The 9241-nt window shown below is 41.1% G+C and overlaps 2 protein-coding genes across 3 annotated transcripts in view; both read right to left on the bottom strand.

Moving 5' to 3' along the window:
- SYT9 (synaptotagmin 9) overlaps positions 1–9241 on the bottom strand; it is a 220289-nt gene that overhangs the window by 5005 nt on the left and 206043 nt on the right. The window contains exon 7 of one of the 2 annotated variants that reach the window (XR_004033610.1): positions 1078–1285. The exons of the other annotated variant lie outside the window; for it this stretch is intronic. The gene's annotated coding sequence lies outside the window, so the exon portion shown is untranslated. The remainder of the gene's footprint in view (positions 1–1077; positions 1286–9241) is intronic. 2 annotated transcript variants of the gene reach the window in all.
- The window catches only part of OLFML1 (olfactomedin like 1), a 96437-nt gene that overhangs the window by 51980 nt on the left and 35216 nt on the right, over positions 1–9241 (bottom strand). The window lies entirely within an intron of this gene.

Here is a 9241-nt window from a genome sequence, read left to right as displayed (position 1 = left end):
TCAGCCTCCTGAGTAGCTGGGACTACAGGCACCTGCCACCACGCCCAGCTAATTTTTTTTGTATTTTTAGTAGAGACGGGGTTTCACTGTGTTAGCCAGGATGGTCTTGATCTCCTGACCTCGTGATCCGCCCGCCTCAGCCTCCCAAAGTACTGGGATTACAGGCGTGAGCCATTGCGCCCGGCCCCAAATAGCTCTACTTTCTAAGCCACCATCTACATCAGGCCTGTGGTTCCCTAGCCGCTCTTTCAACTGTGAAACCCATACCCATATCAGTTTGCCAATTCCTGAGTCCTTTCTCATCAGAGAAAGCAAATTGTTAACAGGCTCAGTGCCACCAATGAATGTGGTCTGGAATTAGTTGTGATGGTAGCAGCCCACATTCCTTCATTTTTGGGCACTTAGCCAGGCACTGGGATATGGACTTTACAAGTTCTTAAAAGACCCTTGGGGTTCTTTAATGGAGGATGCAGCGTTGTAGAGACACTAATTTGCACAAAGCCACACTGTGACTAAGTGTCAGAGCTGAGATTTAAACCCAAGACTTCAAATTTCAAAGTCCAAGCTTTAGCAATTATGTCAATTCCCTCTGTAGGTCCAGTCCACATTTCTGATGTATTAAAAGTACTTTATCTGCCTTGGCTTTCTAGACTCCCTAAATCTAGCCAGATGAGCTGCCTTTAAGAACTCTAGTCCAAACTAGTAGCATACAGCAGGTGCCATATCCCACTTATGGTTTCCTAGCTGCTTATCCCATTTCTCTGGATTCCCCCAGCTAGTGACATGCATATGTATCTTGTTTTCATCCTCAGTTCTGTGCACAACCTCATTTTTCCCTATTATGACCTAGTTTTACCTCTTCATTTAAGCGGTTCCTTCAGAATGCTTTGGGTTTAGCTCTCCCAAAGTACCCAGCCTTAGGGACCACCTCTGTACCTGATTTCTTATGGCCTGTCTAAAGCCTGCTTAGGGGGCTAGGCTGCAACCTTAGCCAATTTTTTTTGCCAGTCCCCATACCCAGGGATACCACTAGCAGAGGCACTGTTGCCAATGGCCAAGTCATAGCACAGCTCCCACCTGAACTCCATAGCTGGGCTTTGCTCATTTGGTGAATTTCCTTGTGTATGTAATTAGCCAGAATCAAGGTCAGCCTCTGGAAATACGGCGGTGCAGCCTACTGGTCTCCCCCTTCTTAAGGTGCAGCCCTTCAGTTGGGTGAGTTTTCTGGGCTCTGAATCTTTTCCTCTTCTGGACAGTGCCACTAAGGTCCTAGAATGCTTGTGAGCTGGGACCAAGCCCACAAGATGACAGGATTAAGGAGTTTCAATACATCTGGTGTCGTGATAGGGTCATTGCTACCAGTAGTATTGCAAGAAAAGCCTCTTGAAAACAAACTTATTCTAGGGAAAGTCAGGCATACAAGTCAGGTCTGAAAAAGTTGTCTCAGGAGAAGACATGAGTAAATTTTGCTGTTGTTGTTCAGCCCCCTTTTGTCTGGCTTCTGTTGGGGGAAGACTAGAAAAACTCAACCAAATCAAACAAAAGAAGCAAATGACACCTTTCCAAACTCCTATAACCTAGTGAGTTGCTTTTCAGCCAAAAATTGTATAAAACAAAATGTGAGAAAAGATTTTTCCATAATTCAGAAAAGCATTGACCCAGTGGGATTTTGGTGAGAGGAAGGTGGTAGAGACTTGAGTCATCAACACTGGAGACAGTAATGGTGGTTTAATAACTGTTGAGCATAATGCTAGCCTGGCTGGTTCCAATGCTGGTGCCAGCCCCATTTCCATGGGCAGAAGCAGCAGTGTCCTTGTTATGAGACCTGGTGGGCTCCCAGGCAGTACCAGGGGTTTAGAAGGTACCAACAACTCCAGTAGTATCAACAGGAGGTAGTGGTTACAATCCTATCTGAACAGAGGAGATTTTAAGTGAATTCAATTGTCCTGAGACATAAGGATCTAATTTGAATTAAATTGAATTGAAAGCAAAGATGAGAACTGTCCTAATGAAAACTGTAATGTGAAGTGACATTTCGATCACAAAATGACAGCTGATATGAGACAGGCCATTGAAACAGACCCCAAATTAAGAACATGAAAAGACAGAGTGAAACATTAGATAATATCTCTCTGTGAATCTGAAAATGGGACTTTATTACAGGAAGTACCTAAGGGCTCTGAACTAAGAAGTTTGTCAAAAATGGAAGTGATTCTTATTACACGATTTAATCTTATACGTACTTAATATTGTTAAACTTACATTTAAAATTTTATTTAAAAAGCACAAAAATCTCAGGATTTTGTTGACTATTGCTTACCACAGCTTTGCAAATATATGAAGATTCATCATGCTCTGCTGGTTTAGAATCTGATTTTGTTGACTGTTGCTTAGCACAGCTTTACAAATATATGAAGAATTATCATGCTCTGCCAGTTTACAACCTGATTAGCTTCTTTCTGTAAAGAGGACATTCTATTTTTTTTTTATACTTCCTCTCTCGCCTTTAAGAACAAGTATGCTAAAGAAATAAAGCAGTATGAATGTGACTATACTGCCTTTCAGGAGATTGGGCCAGTAGCATGGAAAATGAAAGAGTCCATTTGGGCAATAACTACTATTTATTGAGTGCTTAAGCACTAGCTCTATCCTAAGAGCTTTGCATACCTTATCACATTCATGCCTCACCTTAACCCTCTGTGATAGATACTACAATTACAGTTTCACAGTGAGGTAACTGAGCCTGAAAAAGGCCAAATAATAAAGGTAGTAAATGGCAGAGTCAGAATCTGCCACCATGCTTTTATGGATTAAAATGTATGCTCTTAAGTACTATGCCCAGAATGGTAAATTATTGTGCTTTGAATGGTAACTCTACTACAGCACCTTTCGAGAAAGGATTCTCAGTCCAGAAATGAATTCTGAACAGTCCAGACTTCACAGAAGAGTGTGTTAAGATTCACTGTCAAGTAGACCTTGAGGGGAAAGGTGGCAAATGGTGCGTGGCATGTGTGACATGTAGACTGGTATTTACTGAGAGGGGCTCATTAGCAGCAATCAAGAAGCAAAGGCTACAGTGAAGGCACCATTCAGAAGGTAGGACAAGGACTGTCATATTTTTCAGATGAGGTGGCAAGATAGGAAATTACTACAGGGCCAAAATTACTCTACCTGATGAAGTAAAGTGGAGGATGTTTGAAGTTTGTTACTTCAAATTAATATTCATTACATGTATTCATCATTCAACAAACATTTATTGAGCACCAGGCATTTGTGCTGAGCACTAAGAAAACAAAGTTAGGCTCGGCGCTGTGGCTCACGCCTGTAATCCCAGCACTTTGGGAGGCCAAGGTGTGTGGATCACCTGAGGTCAGGAGTTTGAGACCAGCCTGGTCAACATGGTGCAACCTCGTCTCTACTAAAAATACAAAAATTAGCTGGGTGTAGTGGTGGGTGCCTGTAGTCCCAGCTACTTGGGAGGCTGAGGCAGGAGAATCACTTGAACCTGGGAGGTGGAGGTTGCAGTGAGCCGAGATCATGCCACTGCACTCCAGCCTGGGCGACAGAGCCAGACTCCCTCTCAAAAAAAAAAAAAAAAAAACAAAAAAAAATGCACATCCTATTTGAAGGCTCAGTGGTCAAAAGAAGACTGTAAGAATCAAGGATGAAGAGAAGGAACACAGAATAAAAGGACGTCTCAGCAGGAAGCTCTGTGACTACTATGTGTGAGTGTGTGTGTCCATAATTCCATCTACCCAAATCATGGAATAGGAATGATAAAAGTTATAACAAAAATTCGATAAGGGTGAAATTGGAAAGATTCCTAGGATATATGTGATGCACTGGGTTATAAAATAAAATTCCATTAAAAAGCCTAGGATTGTCTCCCACTGACAGTACAGCAAGCAGAAGCCAACCAGAAGAAGAAACTTGCCTTATTAATTCATAGCTCTGGTAAAATTCCCCTGTGAGGCAACCAATGCCCCACCCCATGTCTGTGCACAGTTATTCTACCTCTGCAATTTGGGACTCAAATCTCTGGTCATCTCTGTAATTTCAGCTCCTAGAAAGAGCTCCTAAACTGATCATTGTGTTCCTATTAATTAGAAAAGTAACTGTGACACAGAAAGGGTTAACAAATAAGAATTATAAATGATGCTTTCGTGTAAATTTTATTTATTCAAGTGCAATACACGTTATTATCCCGATTTTTGTTTTTAAGCTAAATGCTTAACAATCTGATATACTAGAAAATTATAAGATTCATGGTTTTAATGGACATATTTAGAATAACTTAACTAGTTAAATTTATAGTCACCATTTAAATGCTTAGGAGAATCTATTATACTACATTTATAAAGCTTATTTTTAAGATGTTGAAATGCTTAAGATAATTTCACCTAAATGTATAAGATTTTATTTGTTAGCATTATAAGAGTTACGTGATTGAGAACAATTTTGTTTAACACCTGCATTAGATGTTTGGAGTGTTTAATATAATCACATTTTAAATTTGTGATTTTAGCTTGAAATATTCACAGAAATGTAGTTAATCAATTGCTTAAACAATGCCTAAAAATTGAGGAGAATTTTACTCACTAGATTTATATCTTTTTCCTTATTTAAAAATATTTAAGAGAATTTGATTAAACGTAAAATTGGTGTTTAAAAGTTAAGGAAAATTTAATCTGTCAAATTAATGAGCTAATGAGAATTTAGCAAAGAACAAGTGAAAAAAGTGTTTTTATTTCAAAACAAAATTATTAGATCTATAATCATTACAACAGTTAACATTATGTAGAATTTGGTATGTACTATTATAAGAATATTAGATATGTTATTATTCCTTACCACAATTCTCTGAGGCAGGTACTTTTATTCCTATTCTACAGATGAGAAAATCAAGGTACAGACAAGTTAGTGACTGCTTCGTCAAATGTGTTAGTTTCTTAGGGTTGCCATAATGACGTATCACAAACCGGATGGCTGAAAATAACAGAATTTTATTGTCTCACAGTTCTAGAGGCTAGAAGTCTGAAGTCAAGGTAACAGTGGGCCCATGCTTTCTCTGAAAGCTCTTGGGGAGAATTCTTCCCTGCCTCTTCCTAGCTCTGAGTGGTTGCCAGCAATCCTTGGCTTATAGCTGCATCACTCCAATTCCTTGTCACATGGCAGTCTCTTGTATGTCCCTCTATGTCTTTATATGGCTTTCCTAAAAGGACACTAGTCATGGGATTTGGTGCCTACTCTGATCCAGCATAAGCTCATCTTAACATATCTACAAAGACCTTATTTCCAAATAAGGTGACATTCTGAGGTTCTAGGTAGATGTAAATTTTGGGAGGACAGTATTCAAACCAGTACCCCACCAATATCCAGCACATTGGTAAACCCAATGTCAGTTCTTAATCCTCATTTTATTTACATCTTATTTGTCACATCTGGGCATTCCCTCTTCCTGGAAACAATTCCTTTCTTGCCTTCTAGGATACCACACCCTTTTGGTTTTCTTACTACTTCAATGACTTGCTCCTTCTCAGTCGATCAGTTTCTCTTCTTTTCTCTACCTTTAAATAGAATGCCCCAGTTCTTAGTCCTGGGACCTCTTCTCTTTACCATTTACATCTCATCCATTTTTACAGCCTAATATTTCTCTGGAACTCTAGATTCCTGCATCTAATTGCTTTTTTTATGTTTTCCTATGGATATCCAATAGTTGCTTCAAACTTATTAGGTCTAACTCCTGATCATCCCACATAGGTGCTCTACCTGCATGCAGTCTTCCTGAGCTCAGTTAATGGCAGCTCTGTCTTTCCATGGTCAACCTTGGAATCATCCTTTACTTCTCTCTCTCATACCCTACAGAAAACCCTATTGGGTCTCCCTTCAAAATATACCCAGAATGTAACCATTTCTCACCATGTTCCTTGCTTCTACACTGTCCAAGCCTCTGTTATTGCCATCTAGATTATAGCAGGAGACTCCTAATGGGTATTCTCATGTCCAACCTTGTCATTATCTAGTCTATTCTCAATACAGCAGCAGAGAGATCAGTGATAACTTTGGATCATGTCATATCTCTCTTAAAAATTGCCATCTTGGCGAATGAGCCAAAGTACTTTTGAAGCTCTGCTGGGTTCAGGTAACCTGAGCTCTGCCCACTGTTACCTTTCTGATCTCATCCCCTACTTCTTTCTCTTTTTTCTCTCCTGCATCCCCCACATTGCTCTCCTCACTATCCTCATGTGAACCTCCTTAAGGCCTTTGTATTGGCGGTTCCCTTAGCCTATATTTCTGTATGGCCACAGGGCTTGCTCCCTCATCTCCTTCAAGTGTTTGCTCAAATATTGTAATTGTTTGTGAGCCCTACCATTACCTCCATTAAAATTAACCCCCTGTAAAAAGTAAACAATCTATATCACACTTCTGAACCCCATTACTTGCTCTATTAAATTAAATTAATTAATTTTTTTGAGATGGAGTCTCACTCTTGTTGCCCAGGCTGAAGTGCAGTAGCATGATCTCAGCTCACTGCAACCTCTGCCTCCCAGGTTCAAGCGATTCTCCTGCCTCAGCCTTTTGAGTGGCTGGGATTACAGGCGACCACCACCATGCCCGGCTACTTTTTGTACTTTTAGTAGAGAAGGGGTTTTGCCATGTTGGTCAGTCTGGTCTCGAACTCTTGACCTCAGGTGATCCTCCCATCACAGCCTCCCAAAGCGCTGGGATTACAGGTGTGAGCCACCGCGCCCGGCCCTATTTTATTTTTCATAGCATTTACCTTCAATATAACATAATACGTCTGTCTCCCACTAGTCAAGTTTCACTAGCAAATTTTGCTTTTGTCCCTAAAAATGTATCTTCAGCACCTATAGTAGGTATTCAATCAATATTTTGAAAAAAATAAATGCTTGAAATCCTTCTGCAAATGATGTTTCAAGAAGCTGATTGATTCTTATGAACAAATTTACAAACAAAATGATAAAATGAAGATTGAAAAGCTGAAAAAGCAAAAATATGACAGCTGCAATTGTGCTTTCTGAGAATGTCATTTTCCAATCTTTTAAATAAGTCTCTTATAAAGACCTTTATGAGAACTGTTTGAGGCTTCATGCCACTGCAAATCCATCTGAGATGATGACTGGGACCTTCATTGCCACTGTCTTAATTCTCGTGGGTGTTGCCTTGCTCTTTGGCATTCAGAGCTAGCTCTCAGTTACTTTGGTGCATTAATAGAACCACTATGCCTGTAGATTTGAAAAAAAAATTGACATGTAGAATTTATCTAAGAAATCAGTAAGTAAAACTTGTAAAAATCATTTTACAAGCCGGGCGCGGTGGCTCACGCTTGTAATCCCAGCACTTTGGGAGGCCGAGGCGGGCGGATCATAAGGTCAGGAGATCGAGACCATGGTGAAACCCCGTCTCTACTAAAAATACAAAAAAATTAGCCGGGTGTGGTGGCGGGCGCCTGTAGTCCCAGCTACTCGGAGAGGCTGAGGCAGGAGAATGGCGTGAACCTGGGAGGTGGAGCTTGCAGTGAGCCGAAATTGCGCCACTGCACTCCAGCCTGGGTGACAGAGCGAGACTCCGTCTCAAAAAAAAAAAAATCATTTTACAAGTTGTAAGATAGAAGAAATTGAAATTCTATCCAACAAGAACTTATTCAATGCTGACTTTGTGCCAGGCATTTTGCCAGGTGCTTGTTATACAATGATGAATAACACTTAGGCCCATTCTCAAGGAGCAGTGGGAGGTGCTGGGGATGACACACACACAGATAATATCAAGTGGCACCAAATGCTATGTCAGGGGCAGGCACAGGGTGCTAGGAGAGGATAGCACAGACGAGAAGCATTTAGCTCATACCACAGGATCTTCAGAATGCTTCCTGAAGAAGCTGACAACTGATTAGATGCTAAAAAGACAGGCTGGATCTAGGCAGGAAAAGAGGGGTTGAAAGGACAGCACAAGAAAAAGTTAAAGCAGAAGCAAGGACATGAGGGTGAATAGAAAGCATTGTGTGAACCACCAGCGATTAGGTGTGGCCCCAACATAAAGTATAAGGAGGAGATGGAGGCAGGGTCGCAGAGGACCTTGAATGCCAAGGTAGGGAACTCGATCTTGATCTTGTTCAGAATGAAGGGCAGTTATTGAAGGATTTTTAAGTGCTCAGATTTGTACTTTAGTACTTGAAGGAGTGTAGAGGTTGGATTGAAGAGCAAACAGGAGAGTCAGAAAATCAGAATTGAGTGATAGTATGGGATCAGCTGAAGCACCCCTCTTGCCTTGACAGATCTCACTGAGCCTGGCCCTGTAGAATTACTGGTGAGTGAAGATGGGAAGGAGGTCGTTGCCTTCAGCACTTGAGAACTCTAGGTGGCTGGTCCCAAAACAGGACCGGGGTGTTTAAGTTTTGTATTTCCTGAATAGGGACCAATGGAGCTCTGAAAAAATAAGTCAAAAATATAAATACCAAAGAGATAATGAATGAAGAGTCATATATTTATCACCCACTCTCAACTGACCCTAAACTTTAGTGAACAATAAAATGGACATTAGATCTGTTCACCTGTGAACTTGATTTCAGGATATCACCATTACCACTTATGGTGGGTGGCCATTTTTTGGCTAAAGAGCAAGGTCCCAAGGTCCTCTAGCTCTCATTCGCCTGACATGAGGAAGACACTGGAGGGAGGTGTAACCAGCCTGCTGCATGTGCAGGCAGCTTGCCTCTCTCCTCTGGGTGCCTCCACCCACTGTGAGGAGCTGTGTGCAGACTGCACCTTGTTTTAATCCTCCCTTGAGTACTTACACACTGACCAGCCCCCTCCTGCCTCCTGACTATTGCATACTGGAAACTTCTCCATGATCAGAGAGCAAAAGCTCAATTGCCATGTTTAGTAAAAGGTCTGCAGTAAGCCCAAATCAACTAAATAGTCAATTCAGTGGGTACTGACAGACCCTATGCCACAGACCTAAAGAGTCCACATCAGGAGAGAAGACAGATGTGTCCAACTAACTACAAAATAAAAATGAGAGGTGGTAAGTGGTCAATGTATAATCAAATACAATCTAAATACAATCAAACTATTAAGGGAGTCCTTCATTCCAAATGGGGCATTGCTCACTAGAAACTTCATGGAGGAGGTGGCACCTAAAATGAACCCTGAGGATTAAGTAGGACTTATAGACAGTGGGTGACTTCCTTCTTGGGCACCTCCTGGGATCAGCCCCATCT

This window comes from Nomascus leucogenys, chromosome 15, assembly GCF_006542625.1.
Source record: "Nomascus leucogenys isolate Asia chromosome 15, Asia_NLE_v1, whole genome shotgun sequence".
In the NCBI taxonomy this organism is placed as follows: domain Eukaryota; kingdom Metazoa; phylum Chordata; class Mammalia; order Primates; family Hylobatidae; genus Nomascus; species Nomascus leucogenys.
The sequence above is the reverse complement of the archived record's forward strand: the minus strand, read 5'-3'. Positions and strand labels throughout refer to the sequence as shown.